This window comes from Lactuca sativa, chromosome 4 (assembly GCF_002870075.4).
Source record: "Lactuca sativa cultivar Salinas chromosome 4, Lsat_Salinas_v11, whole genome shotgun sequence".
Taxonomy (NCBI): domain Eukaryota; kingdom Viridiplantae; phylum Streptophyta; class Magnoliopsida; order Asterales; family Asteraceae; genus Lactuca; species Lactuca sativa.
The window spans coordinates 55,368,489-55,374,488 of NC_056626.2; the positions used below are offsets into that span (position 1 = coordinate 55,368,489).

At 33.4% G+C, this 6,000-nt stretch overlaps 2 long non-coding RNA genes across 2 annotated transcripts in view; both read left to right on the forward strand.

Annotated features, from left to right (window-relative positions):
* Positions 1–5,757, forward strand: part of LOC122197632 (uncharacterized) — a 43,042-nt gene extending 37,285 nt beyond the window's left edge. The window contains exon 2 of the long non-coding RNA XR_006191244.2: positions 5,479–5,757. This is a non-coding gene — a long non-coding RNA (uncharacterized LOC122197632). The remainder of the gene's footprint in view (positions 1–5,478) is intronic.
* On the forward strand, positions 1,788–2,753 carry LOC122197633 (uncharacterized). Its single transcript, XR_006191245.1, has 3 exons — positions 1,788–1,924; positions 2,006–2,146; positions 2,708–2,753. It is a non-coding gene; the product is annotated as an uncharacterized LOC122197633 (long non-coding RNA).
* Positions 5,758–6,000: the final 243 nt, after the last annotated feature.

Below are 6,000 nucleotides of genomic sequence, written 5' to 3' on the forward strand. Positions count from 1 at the left end.
CATTCAACCCTTCAAAAATGAAAAATACAAGAACTAGGTAATTACCTATAGATTATCTACAGATTTTTTTGTATTTTTCATTTTAAAAGGATCAGATGTCTTTTTTTTGCTTCAATTTTTTCACAACATTATTATATATTAATTACTTTGTTTTCTCCAAGTTATACATCATATTAATATACATACATCCATGTACACAGTCGAAACTCATTACTCATTTCAAGTTTAATCATTTTTGTGTATGTGTTTGTATAAAATGGTGTACATGGATGTATGTATGTTTATATGATGTATAACTTGGTGAAAACAAAGTAATCAATATATAATAATGTTGTGAAAAAATGAAGCGAAAAGAATGACATTTAACCTTTCGAAAAATGAAAAATACAAAAAAAATCCGTAGGTAATTGCCTACGGGTTACCTACGAAATTTGTATTCCGTAGGTAATCTGTAGTTAAATACCTACAGATTACCCATGGAATACAAAACTCGTGGGTAATCCGTAGGTAATTGCCTACAGCTTACCTGCAGATTTTTTTGTATTTTTCAATTTCGAAGGGTTAAACATTGTTTTTTTCGCTTCATTTTTTCATAACATTATTATACATTGATTAATTTGTTTTCACCAAGTTATACATCATATAAACATACATACATGCATGTGCACCATTGTATACATACACATACACAAAAATGATTAAAATTGAAATGAGTACCGGGTTTTGATTGGTTGTATGTATGTTTATATGATGTATAACATTGTGAAAACAAAATAATCAGTGTATAATAATTTTGTGAAAAAAATGAAGCGAAAAAACGACATTTAACCCTCTGAAAATGAAAAATGCAAAAAAAATATGTAGGTAAGCCGTAGGCAATTACCAACGGATTATCTACGTATTTTTTTGTATTTTTCATTTTCGAAAGGTTAAATATCGTTCTTTTCGCTTCATTTTTTTCACAACATTGATTACTTTGTTTTGACCAAGTTATACATCATATAAACATACATACATGCATATACACAATCAGAGCTCAATACTCATTTCACTTTTAATCATTTTTGTGAAAAAATGAAGCGAAAAGAACGATATTTAACCTTTTGAAAATGAAAAAATACAAAAAATTATGTAGGTAATCCGTAGGTAATTGCCTACGGATTACCTACGAAATGTTTTGTATTTTTCAGTTTTGAAGGGTTAAATGTCATTTTTTTTACTTTATTTTTTTCACAACATTATTATACATTGATTATTTTGTTTTCACCAAGTTATATTGTTGGTGATTTGAGTGTCACCATATCATTTTAAGTAACTAAACTAACATGTGAGCTAAGGGCTTCATAATTTGTACTATAATATATGTATGGGGGTTGTGCAGAGTGCACGCATGTATAAGATCGAATTAGAATCTGGTTCGACGACTAGTCGGGGGTCCGGGGGCAGCGCCCCTGGGTTCGGGGTTTCCAAAGGAGCGGCGCCCCTTTGGTGGGGTCTAGGTGCAACGCACCTAGCAGGGTCCAAGGGGCAGAGCCCCTGTTCACATTAATTATTATTTTTTTTTCACAAATTTATATATAATATCAACCAAAAAATATTTTTTTGTATTTCTTTTAATAATATTATGATAAAAACAAGTTATAAAGATTTTAAAATTATTGTTAAAATATTTATGTTTAAAGAAATTGTATTTTTAATTTTCTTTGGATATTTGTAGGTAATAAATCATATTTTAATCTCCATAGTAGATCCGTAGGTAAATTACCTACGAATTACCTACTACTAACAAAAAAACTCGGTACTCAAACACGTTCCTCCTTACCGTTTGCTTTTTCCTCTAACTTGAAGACGAAGAACCCTACATCGATTTGGAGTGCCGCTGCCGGAATTTCATTTACTAAACGCTACAGCGCCCGTCGGAATCGTATGTACTATTCTCTCTCCCCCTCAATCTTGTTTTTCGACACTTGTAATCACGATTTGACGAACCCTAGATAAATTTCAGTTTCTAGTGTTTGCTCCACTTCACCACCACTGTCGTCGGTATCTTCCACATTCCCACTACCGTAACTGTCGCCGGTTCCTCCCACTCCACCACCACTGTGGCCAGTTACTCCCAATCCACCCCACCGGTACTTGTAATCAGGTATGTCGTTCACAACTTCAAAAATTATTTGAGAGGTTTGTTCAAACTTCAACCTGGTATATATGTGTTGTATGTATAAGTATGTATCAATGTATATCCTCAATTTCACATCAATATGTTGTATTTATCAATTTGTACAATTTCACATCAGTTTGTATCAATGTATGTATATAAATGGCTTTATGAGTTTGTACTTGTACCAAACAACATATAATTTGAAATAAATATAATAAGAACATTACTAGCTATATTAATAACAGGCAAAATATAAGAATATATTTGAGTTCAAGCATGAAAGAGACATTCCTCAATATGTTGTATTAGTGTATGTATATGTATGGTTGTGTCAATGTGTATATGTTACATAGTAAGTTTTCATTCCTTGTTATGCCTTCGTTCAACAAGTAGATATTCGTGGTGTCATCATAATTTGCTAAACTGATGTTGTTTTGATAAAACAACATATCTGTTAGTATTTGTATTGTTAACTGGTTAAATGGTTAAGTTGTTAAATTGTATTGTTCACTTTTTGTTTTAACAATTTTAAATAATTACCTTTAGACGAGATGTCACAGAATAGAGAATGGATGTACATAATGAGACTCACTAAGGATGGTCGTTTCGATCCTGGATTTGGACAATATGTCCATGATTTCTTGGAATTTGCTTACATCAATGCAACAAACATTAAACCTATTATTCAAGAGGGGTGGAGGTTTTTCAAATTAGATGTCCATGTAGGAAATGTAAAAATCGTGATCATAATATGAGAGAGATAGTTGCACAACATCTATATGATGTTGGATTCGTGAAAGATTATACAATATGGCATGCACATGGCGAATTATATCCAACACAAGAAACTGGTTAATCTTCGAAGCCAATACCATCTCAAGTCATGGCTCAAGAAATTAATAACGATGTTGGTGATTTTTTCTAGATACCAACAAATGGTTATTGAAAGCATGTACGAGGATAAGGTTCCTTATTATCACCAAGGACCATAACACCCAAATCAATCGGCACAAACTTTCTTTAAACTGGTGAACCAAGCGACCGAGCCATTGTGGGACGGGTCAGTAAAACCTTCCACACTCTCTACCACTACCAGATTATTGAATTGGAAATATGAGTGTAATGTTTCAGACTCGTCATTTAATAGACTACTTCCGATAATCAAAGACAATCTACTAACAGATGTGAAGCTTCCTGATAACTTCTACGAGACCAAGAAAATGTTAAAGCCATTAAAGTTAACTTCACAAAAAATCCATGTTTGTAAAATCCATTGCATGCTATTCAATGGACATCATTCTAATTTGGATCATTGTTTAGTTTGTAATGAATGTAGATATACAAAAAATGGTGGCAAGGTTCCTAATTTAGTCATGAATTTTATGCGAATTGGATCGAGATTTCAAAGGTTGTTATATTCAAAGAAGACAGCTCAACATTTGACTTGGCACTCAGATCATCAAGTAGATCCTGAAAAGATGATACATCCGAGTGAAGGTCGAGCATGAAGTCATTTTGACAGGGTCTATCCCGATTTTGCACAAGAGACACGCGATGTCCGTCTTGGGTTGTGTACTGATGGATTCAGTCCAAACATTTCAAATGTGAGTCCTTCTTTTGGGAGCTTCCACATTGGTGTCACTTGTTAATCAAACACAACCTTGATTTGATGCATATCGAGAGAAATGTGTTTGAAAATTTCTTTCACACTTCCATGGGCACCCCTAGATCCAAAGACAAATTGAATTCAAGGAAGGATATTGAGGTTCTATGTGATAGACCTATTTTAAACCCCATCAAGGATAACAATGGGAAGGCTCGAATGAAGAAGAGAGATTACACTTTGGAAAAGGACCATGTTAAATTAGTTTGTGATTGGTTGAAAAAACTAAAGTTTCCAGACGACTATGCTTCAAACATAGGGAATTGTGTAAACATTAAGGATGGTAGTTTTTATAGCTTCAAAATCCACGATTGACACGTGTTTATGCAACGGTTGTTTCCAATTGCTATTAGAGGGTTTGTTCCAAAAATGATATATGAGGCCATTATAGAGTTGTCCATGTTCTTTCGCGTATTATGCTAAAGAACATTGCACATGGAGGACTTATATAACATGAAACACAGTGTTGTTCAAACCATCTGCAAGTTAGAGAAAATATTCCCACCAAGTTGCTTTGATTCCATGGAACACCTGATCATACATTTAGGGGTTGTTTGTTTACCTCTTAATTGAAAAATTAAGAGGCAACCTCTTAAAAATTCAGATTCAGCTTGTTTGTTAGCATCTTATTTTTTACCTCTTAATTTTATAAATGCCTCTTAAACTTTCAGATGTCAAACCATGTCTGAACTTTTGAAAATAACGCGTCTTCCCTTTGTGCCCTAAAATATCAACGCTCATTTCCTTCGCTCTATGCTTCACAAGACGAGCACCACTTCTCCCTCTTCCCTCTATCTCAGAACTGCCTCCCTCCACCAGCTACGTCGCCGGCGGCAACCCAACCAACGTCGCCGCCTCCTTTATCGCCGCCTCCCTTCGTCAAAGTAATCAATTTTCCAGTTCTAGGTGAGAGTTTCTTCCTCTTTTTTTTTCCCAAAACTCGAAAATAAGAGTTGGAGACTTTTTTTTTCTAGAATGTTTTGCTTCTATTTTCGACTGTTATTTTCTGCCTCCCTCTGAAAATCGAGTATCATATGCTATTTTTTTCATCTTCCTCTGAAAATCGAGTTCAAGATATTAAGGTTGTTTTGGTCTTTTTTTTCTGATGTGATTTGTTCTTCCTACAGAAATAGAGTTTTTTATGTTGAAATTGTATGTAATTTGTTCTGATGTGCTTGAAAATCACAGCTGAATTATGTTCATTTGTTGTTATGTTGAAATGTTCGTTGAAATCAAATGGTCTTGATGTTATGCTGAAATCTAATATTGAAATAGAATGTTCTTGATCTTATGTTGATGGTTTTTGCAAGTACTATCATTTTCTTTAAGTGCTGATGATTTTTGCAAGTTTATGTCTCCTTGAATTCAGTGATTTCATAGAAAACTTTTTTTCTTCTTTTTTCTGAAATCAGATGCGGAGTATAGTTTTATGCAAATGCTGAATATAAATGCTATTTTTTCAGATTTTGTATAGCTGAAAATTGATATGTATAGCTAAAACTTGTTGTTGAACTTTGTTGATTTGATCTATTTTATTGAAAATGTGTTTGTAGTTGCTAATACAAGTTGTTGATTTTGTTCATTTGTTGAAATCTATTGCTAATCTTGTTGTTATGTGCTTAATTTTTGTTGAAATCTATTGTTGAGTGACCAGGGTTGGTGAATAGAAGTTGATGGCGTCATGAAGGCTGCGATGATGATGATAAAGTTCGATGACAGGTTTGTGCCCGGTGATGGTGTATGGTGGTAGCGTACGATGAAGAGGGTGACGGGTTGTTGCATGTTAATGGTGAAAATGTCCTCTGTGTGTTTCTGTAGATTAGCAACATTTTTCATTCATATGCAGTATTTCATGTAAACCTTGTATGGGGTGTGATGCTGACCAAATTATTGTCCGATAATTGTAATAAAATATTGTGTTGTTTAGTTTACATTGTATTTTTTGTAATATTCGGTGTAATGCTTATGTTTATCAACCTACTTTGATGAAAAAAAAAATCACATGTATGATGTTTATTTCTAGCATCCTACTTTGATGTGTTTTTATCAAGGGTATGGTGTTGTAGTTGAAAGAAATGATACAGAAGGGTAAAATGGTTATTTTTATCATTCAGCACAAAAATTTAGAGCTTTCAACCAAACAACATGTTAAAATTCAGATCTTAAAAATTCAGAC